Source organism: Anomaloglossus baeobatrachus, chromosome 9 (assembly GCF_048569485.1).
Source record: "Anomaloglossus baeobatrachus isolate aAnoBae1 chromosome 9, aAnoBae1.hap1, whole genome shotgun sequence".
Lineage (NCBI taxonomy): Eukaryota > Metazoa > Chordata > Amphibia > Anura > Aromobatidae > Anomaloglossus > Anomaloglossus baeobatrachus.
Genome location: NC_134361.1, coordinates 137,503,847 through 137,527,546, shown reverse-complemented (window position 1 = coordinate 137,527,546; position 23,700 = coordinate 137,503,847).

The following is a 23,700-nucleotide window of genomic DNA, read 5'->3' as shown; positions in this document are numbered from 1 at the left end:
CCTGGATTGATAATTGGAAATAAACCGAGTAATGTCCTTTGATTCTTTTTGCTTCTTGGAGTATAGTAGTGAATGTCTTCCAATACTTTTTGACACTTGATATGCACTATCAATGTTATCCCTCCGGTAGCCACGTTGTGAGAATCTCTTTCTAAGCTCTTCCACCGTGTCTTTGCGAAACACGGTGGTATGAAGATGACCCTCCACGTCGGTGGTACTATATATTCGTTACATTGACGACGTGCTATTTATTTGGCAGGGTACGAGATCTCTCCTGGACCAATTCCTTTACCATCTGAATACGAATTCTTGGAACATCAAGTTATCACATCACGTCAGTCAAACAGCTATCGACTTTCTGGATCTACATATTACAATCGACGTGGAGGGTCATCTTCATACCACCGTGTTTCGCAAAGACACTAGTGTGAATTCTCTTTTACATGCACGATCTGCCCACCCCTCGCATGTCATTCGAGCTATCCCGAAGGGACAATTTATCCGCGCCAGGCGGATCTGCGATAGAGATGAAGATTTTGAACTCCAAGCGGAAGAGCTTAGAAAGAGATTCTCACAACGTGGCTACCGGAGGGATAACATTGATAGTGCATATCAAGTGTCAAAAAGTATTGGAAGACATTCACTACTATACTCCAAGAAGGAAAAAGAATCAAAGGACATTACTCGGTTTATTTCCAATTATCAATCCAGGTGGCGAGAGCTTACGGGTGCAATAACTAAGTCATGGCCTATTTTAAGAGAAGATCCATCGCTATCTGATTTTGTTACAGAGAAACCTTTCTTTGTTGCTAAACGGGGAAAAACCCTTAGGGACTTGTTAGTCCATAGTCATCATGTACCGTCCTCACCTACCAACTTTCTATTTGGGTCTAAAGGCCCAAAATGGGGTTGCTGGCCCTGTGGGAGCTGTACTGCTTGCCATTATATCTCTAAGACTAGTACATTTTCAGATTCAAATAAAGAACGTGAATACAAAATATTGCATTTTATCAATTGCAGAACATCAATGGTCATATATGTGGCAAAATGTCCATGCAACCTACAGTATGTAGGTATGACTACAAGAGAACTTCGGGTTCGCATACAGGAACACATTAGAGATATAAAGGCAGCAGAGAAGGTTCCAGCAGACCAGGTTTTTGTGATTTCAAAACTCAAACCCCTTGCTCGACACTTTAGGGACTTCCATTCAGGACAGTCACATTTATTAAGATTCAGTGGGATAGATCGGATGTATCCAGGGAACAGGAGAGGAGATCTTTTCAAAAAACTCAGTCAGTTAGAATGTAGGTGGATTACACTTCTGAAGTGCATGAAACCAAGGGGTCTTAATGATCAGTGGGGTTTCTCAAGCTTTTTATGAAAATGCTCTGTCCATCCACATTCATATTTGTTTGAAGGTTTGTCTCTCTGGGTCTCGCTGCTTTCGCCATCTCTTAATTGTGGTATTTTTTTTTAATATAGTCTTTTTTGATTCCACCTCCATAGATCTTTTCATTTTTTGAGGTTGGTAAGGCTTGTGGGTTTTGCATATTGTGAGGTGGTCCGGAAAAGCAATTCTGATATTATGTGTTTTCGATGGTCACCACATATATTATATAGGTGGTTCTAACAGGCTGTTGATCCTATGCGGTGTTCAAATAAAAACTTGTGTACACACATCTATCATCATACATATGGTTATGGACTTTTATATGTGGTCATCGCTATTTTTGATTTCTGATTTTTGAGATGATGTGGACATTTGACGCCACTAATGATGTAATTTTAAACATGAGTCCAATTATAATATTTGTATACGCACGATCATGATCTGTATACTGGTCTGGCCATTTTGCAATACCAACTATTGGAGTAGGGGAAATATGTGATGGATGCACCAACAACAAATATCATCTTGGTTATTACGGTTTTATCTCCCCTCCTCCTGGTATGTTTGGCTGCGATTTGCCTGGCATACCTCTACTAAGATGGCGGCGGTCGACACTGTGCGGCGTGACGCGCATGCGCGGGCCGCGATCCGTGCGTGGATGTCTTGCTTGCGTCATCAACGGCGACTCTGTCGCCCTTGGTGGACGTAGGCGGATGTCCGGGCACGGAGTTGCGGCTCTGCGCATGCGCGAATCGCGCCGCCCGATAATCATGGTGTCTTCCGGATTTTCATTAAATACAGCTGCCATACAGGTATTTAAGATGCCCACGAGCCTACCCACCTCACTCCCTGACGAAGCGGTTGCGAAACGATCGTTGGAGTGTTTGGTGAGGGTGGGCTACTAACTCTTTCTGGCCTTGGTGGAGCTTTGGTATTTATACCATATACCATATACTGAATGAAATTGATGCTGTTAGATGACTGTTTATAACCTTATAGTTATGGTGTTGGCTCTGCACTTTTATCCTAGTGCAGTTCTGCTGTTGTTGGATAGTGACTCTTTAATTCTATACCCATTTTGGGGATCCTAATAGAGGACAACAATGCTATACTTTATATAAGGTAGTGGCTCCTCCATTCTGCCACTGTTGCAGGTTATATTAAGGGGTACTATCTGCCATTACTTTATGAATTATTTATTGACATCTATGCATTGTATGTGACCTCAGATATGAAGATACACACACAAACAAACTTGTGTCATTTCTTGCTGTAGTGAATTTGTATATATATTATGAGATTATCACTGCATATACTAAATACTGACGTATATATATTGCCAGTTATGACGTGTATCTCAACTCATCTGAATAATTGTCTAATTTGACTCTATCATGTATGTAAACACCATTATATGAAGTTGATGATGATTTGATGGTATAACAGCATTAGGATTTTGGTTCCCTTGGCCATTTACTTTGTGCCCTCCCCGCCACTATGTGGTCTATGTCTGTCTGTTTTTAACTATGTGTTTAGTTTTAATAATAAAATTTATATTTTTCATAATCATTGTTCATGGAATAATTTTGGAGTGCTCTAGGCCACCATCTGCCTCCTACCCAAAGGTGCCCGGGCTCCAACCCCGGCACCTGTCAGACTCCTTCACTCCTCACTCCACTCACTCCTGACAGAACTCTCTGGTTTCCTGCCTCAAGCCCTCTGAACTCCTCAGTGGATGGGGCCAACTGCCTGGCTCTGCCCCCCTGGTGTGTCCATCAAGCTCTGAGGGGAGTGACTAGGGTTTATGGTTTGACCGGTGTTACCTAGTGAGGGACTGGTGTTGTGCGGGGCGCTATTTGTGACTATCTGGCTAGTCCAGGGCGTCACAGCGTCACTTAGTCAGCAAATGTAAATCGGCCAAAGCTGGCATATACCTATTGCTTGCTGCGATGCGCAATGGAAATCAGATGCGCTGGATTCATTGAGTCTAGATTGCTGCTTAATGAGTTTTGTGCTAAAGTAAGGGCTTCATTGAGATTGTTGTGCGCTACACGAGGCTTCATGAATTCCCCCTATGTGTTTTGGCTGACTAGTCAGAAGCTTGCAATGGTTGGCTTTTTCCTCAACAGGGCAGGGACATAAATATACTGTGGAGGAAAGCTGAACTTGATGGACCTAAGTCTTTTCTCAACCTATGAAACTATGTAAGATGCCTTGGATTAGTCAGCTGAGACACATAGTCCGGACCAGCTTTTCATAGTAATGTTGCCGTGTTTCAGAGTAAAGCGCACCTTGATGACATGGTGCAGCCGGTGTCCAGCTCATGGTGCCCATAGTTCGGGCAGCAGGAATCTGATGACAGGATCCCTTTAATATATTTTATGTATAGCTGCAGAAAGCATCTGCCCGATTATGGCTGCATACTGAACATATAAATGATATATTATTTAATGATGATGATGATAATAATGATAATAATTATTATAATTGTGACCTGTGCAGTTTAGACTATGTAAGATTCTGAATGTAGATGATACTTCTGTAAACTATTAGAGCAGAGTGGGAGTGCTGCGTGTATCACAGTGTAGATATAGGGTATTATATACGTGTGTTATACGAGGGCACTCTGTGCTTACTGATACTACGAGTGTAATATTATGTCTCTCTGGTACCATGCAGCAGAGTGCCCCTTTCTTCTTGGCACGGAGAGCCCATGGCGCCCCGGAGCCCTGCGGGAACACCTGCGGACATAGCTTGAATTCCTGCTGTATAATCCCTCACTGCTCTCACAAAGGTATGAAAGAATAAGTAGGGCCCGGCCACTCTAAAGCCCGCATTCACACATCAATCAGTTGGGGCTTCTTCCTTTATCCCTAATTTCCTGCTCTACAAGCAGCTCATATTTCATTCAGGACAGGCCGCAATTCAGTAAAACAGCCTTCAGCTCTATAGGTCAGAGAAAGCCGAAAATTCATAACACCTCGTCTTAGCCAAATTCATGAAGAGCGGCGAGGAGGTCTAAAGGGTCCGAGAATTATGTGGAAATGACGATGTAACGCTAAGAGAATAGGAAAATGAATTATATGTTACTGTAATTCAGTAAATGTAATTAGGGAGCCATAATATAATGCTCATGCATGTCCATGAGGCACTAATGTACCGTGTTATGGCTGTTTCCACAGGAGAGAATACCAACATTCACTATACTGCAGCATGATTCCTCAGACGTCATCCTACAGGGGAAATCCTACCAAAAAAGCATGTCTTCTAGAAGAGAATATCTCAGCAAAGCGTGCAATATAGAAAAACCATACAGCGATGCACAGAGTATTATAGCTCCACTATCTCCGCAGACATCATCTCTGTCCCCATCGGGGTTCACAATCTACATTCCCTATTAGTATGATTGGAGTGTGGAGGAAACACGGGCAGAACATATAAACGCCTTGCAGATATTGTCCTTTGTGGAATTTCAGCCCAGGACCCCAGCAGTGCAGAGATACAATGCTAACCACTCAGCCACCATCTACAGTACTAGCCACTGAGTCACCATGTACAGTGCCAACCACTAAGCCACCATGTACAAATCTAACCACTGAGTCACTGTGTACAGTCCCAACCATTGAGCAACCATGTGTAGTGCTAACCACTGAGCCACCATGTACAGTGCCAAGCACCAAGCCATCATGTACAGTGCCAAGCACTGAGCCACCATGTATAGTGCCAAGCACCAAGCCATCATGTACAGTGCCAAGCACTGAGCCAACATGTACAATGCCAACCACTGAGCCACCATGTACAGTGCCAACCACTGAGCCACCATGTACAGTGCCAACCACTGAGCCAACTTTTACAGTGCCAATCACTAGACATCATGTACAGTGACAACCACTGAGCCACCATGAACATTGCTAACCACTGAGCCACCGTGCTGCTCATATCTAACTTTGTGGTCATAAATCAGCCTAGAGGAGCTAAAAAAAAAGAGACTGAACATTAAAAAATCTCTGTCATAGTGACCTGATACATAAAAAAAAATGTTTCTGAAAAGTGAACTAAAATACGGGACACAATGACAGTGACATGTCTGCAGCTGGTAGCAGGGAAGACGCTGGAGGACCCATTGGCCTGAGATGGAGGTGATGGCTCCTGGAGATGGACTCACACAGAGATGATCCTGATCACTGAAGAAGAGGGGATTACAGTATTTTCCATGAAAACTCCCTTAATTAAACTGATATATTGTGAATATCTCGCTGTTTTGAAATGATGTAAGTTTATAAGATAATATTTGTAAAAATAGATATACCATACATTCCGTTCATTTCTTCCATTCATGGAAACTTTCTTTATTTTTAAGCCAATCCACATACAACCATACATTAACCCTATACCTACAGCCAGTAGTTGAGTTCACAGTGGTAAATAATGTGACTCGTGGCTAGAGATCCTTTTCTAACAATGCAGTACTGCTTGTGAACACTGGGGGGCAATACCTGGTGATTGACAGTTCAGACTAACAGGAAAACTTGCTGTAATGTTTTGGTTACTACAGACAAACGTCAAGGAAGAATTGTCACCGAGGATTAAGAAAATGTTTACACCTTTACATCTATTAATCTTCAGGACTATTGTTACTTCAGTGAACAAAAAGAACAGTATTTTTCTGTATTTTATGGTAATAATGACCCAACTCCCAAATAATAAATTAAAGTTACTTTACACACTGCGATATCGGTACCGATATCGCTAGTGTGGGTACCCGCCCCCATCTGTTGCGCGACATGGGCAAATCGCTGCCCGTGCCGCACAACAGCCGTCACACATACTTACCTGTCCGGCGACGTCGTTGTGACGGGCGAACCGCCTCCTTTCTAAGGGGGCGGTCCGTGCGGCGTCACAGCGACGTCACTGAAGCGTCACTGAACCGCCGCCCAATAGCAGCGGAGGGGCGGAGATGATCGGGACGTAACATCCCGCCCACCTCCTTCCTTCCGCATAGCGGCCGGGAGGCAGGTAAGGGGAGCTTCCTCGTTCCTGCGGCGTCACACGGAGCGATGTGTGCTGCCGCAGGAACGAGGAACAACTTCGTTACTGCTGCAGTAACGATTTTTAAGAATGGACCCCCATGTCGCCGATTAGCAATTTTGCACGTTTTTGCAACGATGCAAAATCGCTTATCGGTGTCACACGCAACGGCATCGCTAATGCGGCCGGATGTGCGTCACAAAATCTGTGACCCCAACGACTCCGCATTAGCGATGTCGCAGCGTGTAAAGCCCGCTTAAGAGGTGTCAGAAAGGACATTAACCACATAGCGCGCAGTTTTATTGCGTTTTTTGCGCTCTCCTTGCGTTTCTGTGAAGCTGCAGCAATAATCCAGCCGCTGCTCCGCTGGTTGGATAAATCAACAGCGATATAAAGCGAAGCGTGAAACGCGAGTGTGCTGCTGGTGAAGACTTCACAGGATCCGATGGAGACAAATAGATTGTAGTTTATTCCCAACACATTTCTAGGTCGGATGGACCTCCTCCTCAGGGGACCACTATAAAGATACCTATCTTTTGCAAAAGATGAATGAAAATCTACTGAAAGAATTGACAAGCTGCAGGAAAATATCTGCAATGAATATATGAGATTTTAGCTCTTCTTCTCAGGTTGTACTACACTGTATGAAAGAATATCTGCACCTCCGTATTTAAACACATATAGTTGAAACCAAAAGTTTGTATACACTATCTAAAAAGACACATCTGCATGTTTTTCTCACTATCTGACATGAAATTCCTGTTTTATGTCAATTAGGATTATCAAAATTATTTATATTTGACAAATGCCAGAATAATGAGAGGGAGAAAGAGATTGAGAGAGAGTGTTTTATCCATCTTTATTACCTTCTGCAAAGTCAAAAGTTTACATACATTTCATTAGTATTTGGTACCATTGCCCTTAAACTGTATGGCTTGGGTGAAAGTCTTGAATATCCTTCCACAAGCTTCTCACACAAGTTAGTAGGAATTTCGGCTCATTCCTCCTGACAGAATTTGTTTAACTGAGCCATATTTGTAGGTCACCTTGCTCGCACCTGCTTTTTCAATAGGATTAATATCAGGGTTTTGTGATAGCCACTCCACAACATTGACTTTGTTATCCTTCAGCCACTTTGTCATCAGGTTGGCAGTATGCTTCTGGTCATTGTCCATTTCGAAGACCCATTTCCACCCAGGCTTTATGTTTCTGGCTGATGTCTTGAGATGTTGCTTCAGTATTGCCACATAATCTTCTTTCCTCATGATGCCATCTACTGTATTTTGTGAAGTGCACCAATACCTACTGCAGCAAAACAACTCGAAACATGATGCTGTCACCCCTGTTTCACAGTTGGGATGCTGTTCTCAGGCTTCAAAGCATCTCCTTTTTTCCTCAAAATGTAATGATGGTCATTATGGCCAAACAGTTCAATTTTAGTTTTGTCAGACCACAGGACATGTCTCCAAAAATGAAGGTCGTTGTTCCTGTGTGCATTTGCAAACATTAATCTGGCTTTTTATGTTTCTTTTGGAGTAATGGCTTCTTTCTAGCAGATTGGCTTTTCAGCCCATGATGATACAGTACTCGCTTCACTCTGGATAATGACACAATCTTACCAGCTTCCGCCAGCATCTTCACAAGGTCTCTTGCTGTTGTTCCTGGGTTGATGTGCACAAGTCTGACCAAAACGTGTTTATCTCTGGTACACAAAACCCTTCTTTTTCCTAAGCAGTATGATGGCTGGACATTCCCATCTTGTTTGTATTTGTGTAAAATTGTTTGTACAGATGAACGAGGCATCTTCAGGTATCTAGAAATTGCAGCCAAGGATGAACCAGACTTGTGCAAGTCGACAATTCTCTTCTTGAGACCTTGGCTGATTTCTTTTGACTTTCCCATGATGCAAAGATGCAGCACAAAGAAGTAGCGTGTTTCAGATGTGCATTAAAATATATCCACAGGCCTGTCTTTAATTAACTCAGATATTGTCAATAAATATATCAGAAGCTTCAAAACACATGACATCATCATATGGGCTGTTACCAAACACAATAAAGACCTCCCCCAGAAGAGACATCTTCCAATTACAAACAATGGTATACTAACACTCATAGAAAACCGTGTGTCTGGATATAAGATAAAAAAAATCATAAAAGGTTACAGTCCTAATAAGCTTTTAGATCTTTCCATCAGTATGATCCATCACATGTCCGTTACCGCCAATCATAATGCACCAAACTGTGCACATGCGTCGTAATCTACACAAGGTCTCATGACAATTCCAGTTCTAAATCTGAAGTGATAGCATGCACAGAATATGACCACCTGCTGTGGGCTTCGGGCAGAGAATGACTTTCATGCAGAAATAAGTGGTGACTGTAGTGAATGTCATCAGAGTGGGTGCTAGTGTGGATTCCCTCTGGTGGCCAGAAATAATAATGAAGCTGAGTCTGAATCTGTGACTCAAACAGGTGTTGGTATTAATTTGGAATCCAGGAAGTCCTATTGCTGACCAGCCTTGTGTATATAGGAGAGCAGTTTCTGCTTAGCTGCTGCTGGTGATAAATGTTTGCTTCTGTCTCTGAAGATGGCTTGCAGTTTGTCCTTCAGTTTCCTCTATTTATCCTGTGCCAGAATTCACTCCAGATAAGTCTGAAGGTTTTCTTTTTCTAATTGCTGGTTTTGCCCGGGTGTTCGTGTTTTTTCCATTTTGTTCTGTGCTTGTTTTCTTGTATGTGAGGCTCTGGCTCTCTGCTATTTTTGAGAGAGCAGTTCCTTCAGCAAGAAAGGGAGATTCTCCCTGTTCTGATTTTGATTATTTGCACTTTTGAATATTATTTGTTCTGTGATTTTGTTTCTTCACATTATATCTGCAGTTTTTTTTTAAAGTGTCTGGCACAAAAGTACCTGATATAGTGGGGGAAAGACCATGTGGTCTTAGGTCTTTTTTCTATCAGGAGTTTGGTATTTTTTGCAGGGTTTTTTTGCTGGCCGCAATCAGTTATCTTTCCTGTTCTGTTGTATTCAGTAAGTCGGGCTTCACCTTTGCTATCTATATTTTCTGTGTATTGTGTTTTCTTACGTCACCATCGTTACATGTTGGGGGCTTGCTATTCTTTTGGGGACTACTCCGAGGCAAGTTAGGATCCATCATTTCTATCTTTGAGGTATAGCTAGTTTCTCCAGCAGTGATGAGGTGTCTAGATGTGCTAGGAACATCCCACTGCTACTTCTAGTGTTGTCCAATAGATAGGGGAGTGCGGTCAGCTTAGTTTCCAACTACTCTTGTGGTTTTTGTTTTTTGCTGATTAATGAGATTTTTTGTGATTATCCATGGTTACCAGTTCATAACAGTGGGCCGGTGATACTGTTATGAATTGGTAACTGTGGACATGTAATAAAATGTTTTCTTTTTTCATACTAATTGGAGTGCCTGGTGCTAATTTTTCTATATATGACCCTAACTGGGCACCCATACCCTTACAGAAGTGCAGCGATAATTACCCGGAGTTCCCTGAGAACTCTGGGCCAGGGGTCATTGCTTGGGTACTTTTGAACCCACACGGATTTGGACTATCACTAGTGTTGACAAACACAGCGTGGCTTCTTGTCACCTCTCCCACTTGTGGCACATATGCTAAAATCAATCCCACTAGTTGCCTTCTTGGCATAAATACAGGAATATAAGGAGTGGAGAAATCAGACAGAAAGAAGATGATTCCAAATGCTATCACATATGTAGTTTTAGATATTTTATTTGATATTAAATGGAATGTGTAATAAGAAAATGATTAGTTTTTTAAATATATTTGTTATTTTAAATGGTAATAATACTTTCCCATAACATTTCAGAATAAGCTGTTGTATGACTGCATGAGGAATGACACTAAACACTATTTCTAGTCATTATGTGACTTGTATCCTCCATTCTCATCAATTCTCACCTCTTCAGGCTCTATGTCTAACTTGCAATTGACAATCTATGCCTTCTATTCTCAGAGTGATGGATTCCTGTTCTTCATTCCTTAGCACAAAGTCAGATGCAGAATATGCATGGAAGAAATTATACAGCAGTACTAAGCAGTGCAGATGTAAATCCAGTTGTGGGGTAAAAGACCTGTTAGAAAGCACAGCACATCTTCTCTGTGTCACTTTGACTATTTTTTCCTCTGCTTCCCACTTGTTTCCCCTCTCAATAGAGTACAATAGAAAGTGTAACTTGACAACTTATAGTGCTGGCAGTCCATTTTTTTTTCAAGAAAACTGAGTGGAGCAGCTTTTTCAGACTGTGTGGTATATACAGTATATATACCCAGGGCTGTATTTTGCCTTCGTGCTGCCCTAGGCACTTTAAGTGGTCGCGCCCCTTAGTGACAACGTAACACTGAGTTTTCGCACACGACATCTGTTTAAGGCAGATCTACTCTGTAAAACACTTGAAAAAGTATCAATGAGAAATGAAGGGCACTACCCCCCCCCCCATGGGGATCACAACAGGCACATCAAAACATAGCATGAGTATAAAATATTCCCACCACACCGTCCCCACTTATATACTGTGACTGTCACACTGCCCCTAATAAACTACACACTGCCCTCCCTTATAAATTATACCCACCACACCTTCCTCAATTATGAAATATGATCTGCACATTGACCTCACATCATGCTGCCCCCTCCTCACAATGTCCCATGCATGCTGCCCCCTCCTAACAATGTCCCATGCTTGCTGCCCCCTCCTCACAATGTCCCATGCATGCTGCCCCCTCCTAACAATGTCCCATGCATGCTGCACCCTCCTCACAATGTCCCATGCATGCTTCCCCCTCCTCACAATGTCCCATGCATGCTGCCCCCTCCTCACAATGTCCCATGCATGCTGCCCCCTCCTCCCAATGTCCCATGCATGCTGCCCCCTCCTCACAGTGTCCCATGCATGCTGCCCTCTCCTTACAATGTCCCATGCATTCTGCCCCCTCCTCACAGTGTCCCATGCATGCTGCTCCCTCCTCACAATGTCCCATGCATGCTGCTCCCTCCTCACAATGTCCCATGCATGCTGTCCCCCCTCCCAATGTCCCATGCATGCTGCCCCCTCCTCACAATGTCCCATACGTGCTGCCCCCTCCTCACAATGTCCCATGCATGCTGCCTCCTCTTCACAATGTCCCATGCGTGCTGCCCCCTCCTCACAATGTCCCATGCATGCTTCCCCCTCCTCACAATGTCCCATGCATGCTTCCCCGTCGTCACAATGTCCCATGCATGCTGCTCCCTCCTCACAGTTTCCCATGCATGCTGTTCCCTCCTCACAATGTCCCATGCATGCTGACCCTCTCCATGAGCTCCTAATGCTGCCTTCCTCTTTTTCATAATGACACCTCCATGGTGCCCCAGTCATCATACTAAGACCACCACACTAACGCTTATGCTGAGACACCCCTCACACACACACACACACACACACACACACACACACACACACACACACCCACTCTTGATATTGACTCCCCTACATTGCTCCACTCCATGCTGAGCCCACACATGCTGCCCCTTCTCCATAATGAGCTCCCAATGCTGCCCCCCTCTCATTCTGAGTCCTTACACTCCCCCGCCATCGATTTTGTCATTGCACTATCCCTCAACCCTTGTCCTCTGTCTCTGGATTGGCCCCTCTCTCCCATTCCCCCAGCAGCAGCCGCTCTCCCCCGCCTTCACCAGCAGCCTCTCCCCCAGCATCAGCCTCTCTCCCCCCAGCCCCCCCAGCATCAACCTCTCTCCCCCCAGCGTCCCCCAGCTTCAGCCTCTCTCCCCCCAGCCTCCCCCAGCATCAGCCTCTCTCCCCCAGCTTCCCCCAGCATCAGCCTCTCTCCCCCAGCTTCCCCCAGCATCAGCCTCTCTCCCCCAGGTTCCCCCAGCATCAGCCTCTCTCCCCCAACTTCCCCCAGCATCAGCCTCTCTCCCCCAGCTTCCCCCAGCATCAGCCTCTCTCCCCCAGCTTCCCCCAGCATCAGCCTCTCTCCCCCAGCTTCCCCCAGCATCAGCCTCTCTCCCCCAGCTTCCCCAAGCATCAGCCTCTCTGCCCCCAGCATCAGCCTCTCTGCCCCAGGCATCAGCCTCTCTTCTCCCAGCCTCCCCCAGCATCAGCCTCACTCCTCCCAGCCTCCCCCAGCATCAGCCCCCCCAGCATCAGCCTCCACCCTCCCAGCCTCCCCCAGCATCAGCCTCCCCCAGCATCAGCCTCCCCCAGCATCAGCCTCTCTCCTCCCAGCCTCCCCCAGCATCAGCCTCCCCCAGCATCAGCCTCCACCCTCCCAGCCTCCCCCAGCATCAGCCTCCCCCAGCATCAGCCTCCCCCAGCATCAGCCTCTCTCCTCCCAGCCTCCCCCAGCATCAGCCTCCCTCCCCCCAGCAAAATCCTCCCCCCTCCTAGCCTCCCCCAGCATCAGCCTCTCTCCTCCCAGCCTCCCCCAGCATCAGCCTCCCTCAGCATCAGCTTTCTCCTCTGAGCCTCCCGCAGCATCAGCCTCTCCCAGCATCAGCCTCCCTCAACATCAGCCTCTTTCCTCCCAGCCTCCCCCAGCATCAGCCTCTCTCCTCCCAGCCTCCCCCAGCATCAGCCTCCCTCAGCATCAGCCTCCCTCCTCCCAGCCTCCCCCAGCATCAGCCTCTCTCCTCCCAGCCTCCCCCCTCCCACCCTCCCTCAGCATCAGCCTCCCTCCTCCCAGCCTCCCCCAGCATCAGCCTCTCTCCTCCCAGCCTCCCCCAGCATCAGCCTCCCTCAGCATCAGCCTCCCTCCTCCAAGCCTCCCCTGGCATCAGCCTCCCCCAGCATCAGCCTCCCCCCTCCTAGCCTCCCCCAGCATCAGCCTCCTCCCAGTCTCCCCCAGCATCAGCCTCCCCCAGCATCAGCCTCTCTCCTCCCAGCCTCCCCCAGCATCAGCCTCCCTCAGCATCAGCCTCCCTCCTCCCAGCCTCCCCCGGCATCAGCCTCTCCCAGCATCAGCCTCCCCCCTCCTAGCCTCCCCCAGCATCAGCCTCTCTCCTCCCAGTCTCCCCCAGCATCAGCCTCCCGAAGCATCAGCCTCTCCCAGCACCAGCCTCCCTCAGCATCAGCCTCTTTCCTCCCAGCCTCCCCCAGCATCAGCCTCTCTCCTCCCAGTCTCCCCCAGCATCAGCCTCCCCCAGCATCAGCCTCTCTCCTCCCAGCCTCCCCCAGCATCAGCCTCCCTCAGCATCAGCCTCCCTCCTCCCAGCCTCCCTCGGCATCAGCCTCCCCCAGCATCAGCCTCCCCCCTCTTAGCCTCCCTCGGCATCAGCCTCTCTCCTCCCAGTCTCCCCCAGCATCAGCCTCCCGAAGCATCAGCCTATCCCAGCATCAGCCTCCTTCAGCATCAGCCTCTTTCTTCCCAGCCTCCCCCAGCATCAGCCTCTTTCCTCCCAGCCTCCCCCAGCATCAGCCTCCCTCAGCATCAGCCTCTCTCCTCCAAGCCTCCCGAAGCATCAGCCTCTCCCAGCATCAGCCTCCATCAGCATCAGCCTCTTTCCTCCCAGCCTCCCCCAGCATCAGCCTCTCTCCTCCCAGCCTACCCCCTCCCAGACTCCCTCAGCATCAGCCTCCCTCCTCCCAGCCTCCCCCAGCATCAGCCTCCCTCCTCCCAGCCTCCCCCAGCATCAGCCTTTTCCCCAGAACCAGCCTCCCCCAGCATCAGCCTCTCTCCTCCCAGCCTCCCCCCGCATCAGCCTCCCTCAGCATCAGCCTCCCTCCTCCCAGCCTCCCCCAGCATCAGTCTCCCCCCATCCCAGCCTCCCCCAGCATCAGCCTTCCTCAGCATCAGCCTTCCTCCTCCCAGCCTCCCCCAGCGTCAGCCTCCCCCCATCCCAACCTTCCGCAACATCAGCCCCTCCCCCTCCCAGCCTCCCCCGGCATCAGACTCTCTCCTTCCAGCCTCCCCCAGTATCCGCTTCTCTTCCCCCAAGTCTCCCCCAGTATCAGCCTCTCTCCTCCCACCCCATACGCAGATCTCCAGTCTGCATTAGAGACACCCCCACGCTCCTTATGAATCTTCAGCTCTGCGAGCACTTACCTGCTCCAGAGCCCGCCGTCATCTTCCTGGCTCACGTGAGTATCCTCTTCTGACACCGGCTTCCATCGCGGCGTCCTCTGCGGCGTCCTGCTGTGAGCTCTGCATGTGAAATCCACACAGTATTGGACGCAGGACAGAGGAAGGAGCTGATTGGCGCGCCTGTGACCCCGGAAGTGCAGGTGCCGGCAGTTCCGGGGTCAATCAGCTCTCGGTGCCCGGCCGTCGCAGTTTGTCTGCATTCGCGTCTTAATTGACACGGATACAAATAAGTAAAGGTGCACCTCTCCCCCCTCCCCCCTCCGAAAATACAGCGGATTTAATGAATGTGTAAAAAAAAAATTTTTTTTTTTACTGCTAGAAGGTGCCGCCCCCTGCATCCTGCCGCCCTAGGCACGGGACCGCGGGTGCCTAATGGTAAATATGGCCCTGTATATACCGGAGTCAGTGGGAGGGAAAGTATTGGCCCAAAAAGGTAAAAAGAAGTGGAATTCTCTAATAAGATATACCCTATTTCCCTGAAAATAAGATAGGGTCTTATATTATGTTTTGCTCCCAAAGATGGGCTATGGCTTATTTTCAGGGGATATCCTATTTATCCCCATTTATTCTTGAACAAAAAAATATCAACATTTATTCAAACATAGTCATATCACATTCTGGAACATCCACAGAACTCTCCAAACCCTGTGTGTAACACACGTGTGTGTGTGTGTGTGTGTGTGTGTGTGTATCAATTATCTATCTCTGCATCTACAGTATATATTTCTTATCTATCTGTCTCTCTATCTATCTGTGGCACCCCTGAGGCTCAGGTCACCACAGGGTACTGCACCCCACTCAGGGTATGGTGCTGGTCATGGATCCAAAAGGAGGTCGGTACCAGTTTCATCATCCACAACCACATACACACTTGGGACTAAGCTAGGGTCGGGTATAAAAGGGGTTTCCAACAGTGTGTGGCATTTACAGGATGCCATCACAACAGGGGCCCCAATCCACTAGCTTAGGACCTGGGCAGGGGGAGGAGCGACCACCAGGGGGGAGTTAGGAGTCACACACACAGTTTACCAATTTTCAGGGAGTTCTCCAGCAGGAGTGACAGTGAGCAGATGTCTTTCCCGGTAGCTTCTGTGGGACATAGTTTAACGGTCGCTGAGGAGGATACGGCATCAGTCCCCCCCGGGGCCAGCGCTGTTCAGGGTGCAGCACTCTAGGGTAGTGTAATTCCACATTGCATCACCAGATTCTGCTAGATGGAGAGGTTCCATGCTTCTTCGACCACCCAAGTTTCCAGAGCCAAGTGGCATATAGGACTCTCGGGGCCGGTCTGACTCAAGGGAATCCCCGCTACTGGCATAGGAACAGTACTCTACCTAGTACAGAAGGAACTCTAAGTGCTTCAAGCCACAGGGACCCACACTACAAAGCGCAGGAAGGAAGGGCCCGCAAACTGCCGGACAGTTCTGACCTCTCCCGGATTCGGGATTGACCTAAGCCCATCATGGCAGTGACCAATGTGACCGGGCTGGCAGCTGAAGTTCTGAATAAACTACACCCTGAACCCACAGACACTGTGTTGACTTGTCCTTACTGGCGCCGCCACTCAGCGCTTAGGCGCCAATGGCCATTGCCTTCTCCCTCATAATCCACCTGGGGCCCGCTCCGCCTGTGGGGAGCAATACCATCTTGGCTGCCTTAACACCTGCCCTGGAGAGGAACCTGGCAGTGGCGGCTATTCCCTGGCCACATTCCACAGATGGCGTCACGACAAACTCTTTTCTAAATACCCCGCTTCCCTCCCCCACCATTTACCTGTATGCCTCGGGTCAACGGAACCGGGCAAGGCCACCCCATGACAACGCCTGACCCGACCCGAAACGGCCCGGCGACGAGTAGGTTTAACTGCCTGCCCCGTGCGGTGCTATATATGTATCTATCCATCTACCTATCTACAGTATCTATCTATCTATCTATCTATCTATCTATCTATCTATCTATTATCTATCTATCATCTATTTATCTATCCATCCATTCATCTATCCAGACACACTGCACATACACACCAGCCTGTCTTCATCTTTAGATACCTTTTGGTGACAACCTAGTCACATGACGTGATGTAACAAAAGTCCTAAAGTAATCCTATCATTAGGATAAAAATACTGGGGCCCCTAAGAGAATGGGAGCAGTGTGAAATTGCCCAGTTTGCTCTCCCTTCCCCATAATGTCAGTCCTGTGTACCCTCCTGTCTCCTGTTCAGTTCTTTTAGACTCCTGCAATTGAGACCTTTGATTACATCGTGTCACATGACTGTGAAGTCATCAAAGGTCCTTAAACAATCTTAACCTGGGAGTACAACTGCTGGGGTCCCTAAGAGAGGGGGCCCCTGAGAAATTGTGTATTTTTTACTCCCCCTAAAGCCAGCCCTGACTGTAAATACGTCTTATTTTTAGGGTTACAATTTATATTTCAAGCATACTCCAAAAATCCTGTAAGGTAGGGCTTATTTTTGGGTTTGGTCTTATTTTCGGGGAAACACGGTATTACAAAGTTTCTTATAATTGCCTGTATTATTGATTAATGCAATGTTTGTTGAAAGCACAGTTCCTATTAAAATGTATTTTTTAAGAACATTGACAATGATAGGTTACATTTCTTATATTACTATCGCTAATTTTTTTTACAGAAATGTTACATTTCATGCAGTAGCAATTGAACCTAACATTACACTTCCTATTTTGTACAGATTACTTTTCAGCAACATTATCACTGGCAGGATTACAAAGGTAGACAGTGCTTCAATTTACAGTAGATAGCACAAGATCCACCACTTACAATCAGCTGGTCAAAGCTCACCTTCTCTTCCTCTCTTCACTTTGACCTTTCATCGCAGAAAAGAATGCCTAGAAAACTTTCCTACAGAAGTCCATGACTCAGCAGCTGACAGACTATTGCTGTCTATGTGCTTGTGGTTAATATCAGGCATAAGTCTAAATGCTGTTATCAGAAATCCATTCACATTGACGGGCACAGTCCTCATGCACAGAAAATAAAATAAAAAAATCCAATATCAGAAAATAAAGTCAGATTGCAGAACAATATATGATACCTTGCCATAAATATTATAAAGTGATAGGTGTGTGAATAAGTGCCCCTTCTAAATGGGCAGTGGGCGTATGACTGAGGGCAAGCGAGAAACAGCATCGAGAATCAGTGTGGACGGAGCTTATAAAACTCTACCATTTATTTACAAAATACATTAATATAAAGAAGCCAAAGCCATAAAAACGCTGGGACAGTGCCGCCTCTCCATTCAGGGGTAGAATAAAACCATAGGACAGGCCTGCCTCCTCCCCGGACTGCTCTCAGCTCCATGTAAACCGTTATTGCATCACTTGACTGGTGAAGGTGATGGGTGATGGGAGTGGGGCTGTGCCCCCACATCAGGACTGCGGACCCCATATATACGGGATCCTTTACTTATCACAACGTGCAATTTGTTCGGCGTCTGCCAGCAAAAGTTCATCTCCATTTGTATGAAGAGATAAATCCTCTCTGTTTGGATAATCTTCAGCCGTCGGATTATCTTTACTAATCATTTCAAAGTTTTCAAAACACAGAGAAAATATTTACAGTGGAGGAGAGGACAGAGGATCAGCCTGTAAAGCCCGGCTCTCCGGAGAGGGGAGAACCATACCCACTTTCTTCTGTAATAAGAGGCTGCTTAATGGCTTCAGACAGTCTGTTTGTGGCTGATGGATGGGAGCAGCAGAGGAGTCTCTGGTCACTTTCTGCTCTCAGTCTCTGTGGTTTCCTGATCTCTGATGTCTCTGTACCATACACTGAAACCCTTCACAAATCCTTCTTCAGACTCCCCCAGATGCTCCCATCTGCCACACAAGACTGGTGTCTGTTACAAAGAAGATTTCTCCTTCACTGTAATGATTAAGGACACAGCATTATGTATGTAGCCTAGTGATAATGGCCTGTCAATGTCGGCGAGAGCTGGAATCGGTATATTGGTAACTGTAAACATTAGTGTAAGCGATGCCTAAAAAATGGCAGAAATATTAGGCAAATGAGTATTTTGATCACATGATACTTTTTATACATGTTGTCCTTCTCCAAGCTGTATAGGCTTGAGAGCGAACTACCAATTAAGTAAATCAGGTGATGTGCATCTCTGTAATGAGGAGGGGTGTGGTGTAATGACTTCAACACCATATATAAAGTGTGCTTAATTATTAGGCAACTTCCTTTCCTTTGGCAAAATGGGTCAGAAGAGAGATTTGATGGGCTGTGAAAAGTCCAAAATTGTGGGATGTCTTGCAGAGGGATGCAGCAGTCTTGAAATTGACAAACTATTGAAGCGTGATCACCGAACAATCAAGCGTTTCATGGCAAATAGCCAACAGGGTTGCAAGAAGCGTGTTGGGCAAAACTGGTGCAAAATAGCTGACCATGAATTGAGGAAAATCAAGCGTGAAGCTGCCAAGATGCCATTTGTCACCAGTTTGGCCATATTTCAGAGCTGCAATGTTACTGGAGTATCAAAAAGCGCAAGGTGTGCCATACTCAGGGACATGGCCAAGGTAAGGAAGGCTGAAAAATGACCACCTTTGAACAAGAAACATAAGATAAAACGTTAAGACTGGGCCAAGAAATATCTTAAGACTGATTTTTCAAAGGTTTTATGGACTGATGACATGAGAGTGACTCTTGATGGGCCAGATGGATGGAACAGAGCCTGATCAGTAAAGGGCAAAGAGCTCCACTCCGACTCAGACGCCAGCAAGGTGGAGGTGGGATACTGTTATGGGCTGGTATCAAAGATGAACTCAACCTTTTCGGGTTGAGGATGGAGTGAAGCTCAACTCCCAGACCTACTGCCAGTTTCTGGAAGACAACTTCTTCAAGCAGTGGTACAGGAAGAAGTTGGTATCGTTCAAGAAAAACATGATTTTCATGCAGGACAATGCTCCATCACATGCATCCAACTACTCCACAGCGTGGCTGGCCAGTAAAGGTCTAAAAGATGACAAAATAATGACATGGCCCCCTTGTTCACCTGATCTGAACCCCATAGAGAACCTGTGGTCCCTCATAAAATGTGACATCTACAGGGAGGGAAAACAGTACACCTCTCGGAACAGTGTCTGGGAGGCTGTGGTGGCTGCTGCATGCAATGTTGATCGTAAACAGATCAAGCAACTGACAGAATCTATGGATGGTAGGCTGTTGCGTGTCACCATAAAGAAAGGTGGTTATATTGGTCACTAATTTTTTTTGTTTTGTTTTTGCATATCAGAAATGTTTATTTCTAAATTTTGTGCAGTTATATTGGTTTACCTGGTGAAAATAAACAAGTGAGATGGAAATATATTTGGTTTTTACTAAGTTGCCTAATAATTCTGCACAGTAATAGTTACCTGCATAAACAGATATCCTCCTAAGATAGCCAAATCAAAAAAGAAAAACACTCCAACTTCCAAAAATATTAAGCTTTGATATTTATGAGTCTTTTGGGTTGATTGAGAACATAGTTGTCGATCATTAATAAAAAAATCCTCTAAAATACAACTTGTCTAATAATTAGTGATGAGCGAGTACTAAAAAGCTCGGGTGCTCGAAGCTCGGGCCGAGCCTCCCAAGATACTCGTGTACTCGGGCCGAGCAACGAGCCCAATGTTATCCTATGGGAGACCCGAGTATTTTTGTGAAATGACCCCCCGGCAGCATGTAGAAACCCTAAAAATGTCACAAAAGTCTCAGAAGAGTGCTCAAATGACATGGCAACAGCATGGGGAAGACCCCTTGAAGCATTTATCACTCAAAAGTCACAGCTGTGAACAATTTTGTCTGCATTTTACGCCATTTTTACGGACTCACCAGAAAACCTTCAAAAATGACACCAAAATGAATTTTCATGGCGGAAATGTTAAGGGCACATACCCAATAGTGAGATAGAGCTGGTGTATGTTACTTTTGGAGATTACATGAAAGATTTTACGTGAAAACATTGTGTGGCACTCCGATGTCCCTGAGAAGAGACGTACATGAAGCCCTCTTGAGTCTAATGTGCCCATTTTGAGGAAGTGAGTCTTTGTAGTATTTTCCTTTGCCAGGGCAGTCCAAAATTGTGAGGTTCACCAATGCCCCTGCATACAGACGTGCATGAGGGCCTGTAAACCTGAAGTGCCCATTGGAAGGAAGTGGGTCTATTGTAGTATAGCCCTTAGGCAGGGCAGCCAAAAATTGGAAGGCTCCACATTGTCCCTGAATAGAGATGTGCATGATGGCCTGTAAACCTGAAGTGCCCATTGTAAGGAAGTGGGTCTATTTTAGTATAGCCCTTTGCCAGGGCAGCCAAAAATTGGGAGGCTCCACGTTGTCCCTGGATAGAGATGTGCATGATGGCCTGTAAACCTGAAGTGCCCATTGTAAGGAAGTGGGTCTATTTTAGTATAGCCCTTTGCCAGGGCAGCCAAAAATTGGGAGGCTCCACATTGTCCCTGGGTAGAGACGTGCATGAGGGCCTCAAAACATTAAGTGTCCATTGTCAGGAAGTGGGTGTATTATAGTATAGCCCTTAGGCAGGGCAGCCAAAAATTGGGAGGCTCCACATTGTCCCTGGGTAGAGACGTGCATGAGGGCCTCAAAACATTAAGTGTCCATTGTCAGGAAGTGGGTGTATTATAGTATAGCCCTTAGGCAGGGCAGCCAAAAATTGGGAGGCTCCACATTGTCCCTGGGTAGAGACGTGCATGAGGGCCTCAAAACATTAAGTGTCCATTGTCAGGAAGTGGGTGTATTATAGTATAGCCCTTAGGCAGGGCAGCCAAAAATTGGGAGGCTCCACATTGTCCCTGGGTAGAGACGTGCATGAGGGCCTCAAAACATTAAGTGTCCATTGTCAGGAAGTGGGTGTATTATAGTATAGCCCTTAGGCAGGGCAGCCAAAAATTGGGAGGCTCCACGTTGTCCCTGGGTAGAGACGTGCATGAGGGCCTCAAAACATTGTTCCCATTGCAAAGGAGCGGGTCTCCTGTCGTTGTAATGTCCATTCTGCAAAGAATGGGCGAAAAAATTTACCACTGGGGGTATACCTGAAACAAAGGCCTAAGTATTGCAATTTGTAACGGTCATCATCATGGTGGCGCATGAGGAGAAGGAGGAGCAGTCCAGCGATTATCCAAAGTCCAGAAGTGTGTACCCATGGGTGAGTGGAGGTACATGGCAAACTTTAAATTCCGCTCTCATTTGCTGGTGGTGTGGTGAAGTCTGGCCCAATCCAACCCTTGTTCATCTTGATCAGAGTCAGCCTGTCAGCATTTTCAGTTGACAGGCGGGTGCGTTTATCTGTAATGATTCCACCTGCGGCACTAAAAACACGCTCTGACAAAACGCTAGCAGCAGGGCAGGCCAGGACTTCCAAGGCGTAGAGAGCCAATTCATGCCACGTGTCCAGCTTGGATACCCAATAATTGTAAGGCACAGAGGAATGTCGGAGTACAGTTGTTCGATCTGCAAGGTACTCCTTCAGCATCTGGGCAAACTTAGGATTTCTTGTGGCACTACCCCGCACCTCAGGGGCTGTGGTACGTGAGGGGCTGAGAAAACTGTCCCACATCTTAAAGACTGTTCCCCTACCTCTGGCGGATTGGACTTGTGCCTCTCTCGGCTGTACGCCTCGGTTGTCCACTGATTCCTGACCTATGCCGCTAGCGTTTTGTGAGGGGAATGCTTTGCCTACTTCCGTGACTATGGCCTTCCGGAACTGCTGCATTTTGGTTGACCTCTCCTCCACGGGAATAAGAGACAAAAAGTTCTCCTTGTAGCGTGGGTCTAACAGTGTTACCAACCAGTAATGATTGTCGGCCAAGATGTTCTTAACGCGAGGGTCACGAGACAGGCAGCTTACCATAAAGTCAGCCATGTGCGCCAGACTCTTAACAGCCAGGACTTCAGTAGCCTGACCAACAAGATGACTGAACATGTTGTCCTCCTCCTCCTCCTCCTCCTCACCCTCCTCATCTACCCTGTCCTCTGGCCAGCCACGCTGAACCGAGGATATGACTGGTGTGCATGTCATATCCTCAATTTGGCCGGAGAGTTGCTCCATGTCTTCATCCTCCTCCTCGTCATAGTCCTCCACTGCACGTTGTGATGAGACGAGGCTGGGCTGTGTGTTATCACCCACACCCACTACTGTTTCTTGCTGCAACTCATCGCGCTCCGCCTGCAATGCATCATGTTTGTTTTTCAGCAGAGACCGTTTTAGAAGGCAGAGTAGCGGTATGGTGACGCTAATAATGGCGTCATCACCACTCACCATCTTGGTGGAGTCCTCAAAGTTTTGGAGGATGGTACATAGGTCTGACATCCATCTCCACTCCTCAGGTGTTATGTGTGGAGTTTGACCCATTTCCCGACGGCTTAGGTGATGCAGGTACTCAACAACTGCCCTCTTCTGCTCACATATCCTGACCAACATGTGCAGAGTTGAATTCCAACGCGTGGGGACATCACACACCAGTCTGTGAGCCGGAAGATGCAAACGGCGCTGAAAGCCGGCAAGGCCGGCTGAAGCAGTAGGTGACTTTCGAAAATGTGCAGACAGGCGGCGAACTTTTACCAGCAGATCAGACAGCTCTGGGTATGACTTTAGAAACCGCTGAACCACGAGGTTGAGCACATGGGCCACGCATGGAACATGTGTCAGCTGGCCTCGCCTCAAAGCCGCCACCAGGTTCCGGCCATTGTCACACACGACCTTTCCTGGCTTTAGGTTCAGAGGTGTGAGCCAGTGATCTGCCTGCTGTTTCAGAGCTGTCCACAGCTCTTCTGCATTGTGGGGTTTGTCACCTATGCAGATTAGCTTCAGCACAGCCTGTTGCCGCTTCGCCGAGGCAGTGCTGCAGTGCTTCCAGCTTGTGACTGGTGTGGAGGGTACAGTGGATGAGGATGCGCAGGAGGAGGAGGAGGCTGAAGAGCATGACATTCCGGAGCTGTAGAGTGTGGGTGAAACACTGACTGAGGTAGGGCCTGCAAACCTTGGTGTGGGAAGGACGTGTTCCGTCCCTCGCTCAGACTGGGTCCCAGCTTCCACAATATTAACCCAGTGTGCCGTCAACGAGATGTAGCGGCCTTGCCCACAAGCACTTGTCCACGTGTCTGTGGTTAGGTGGA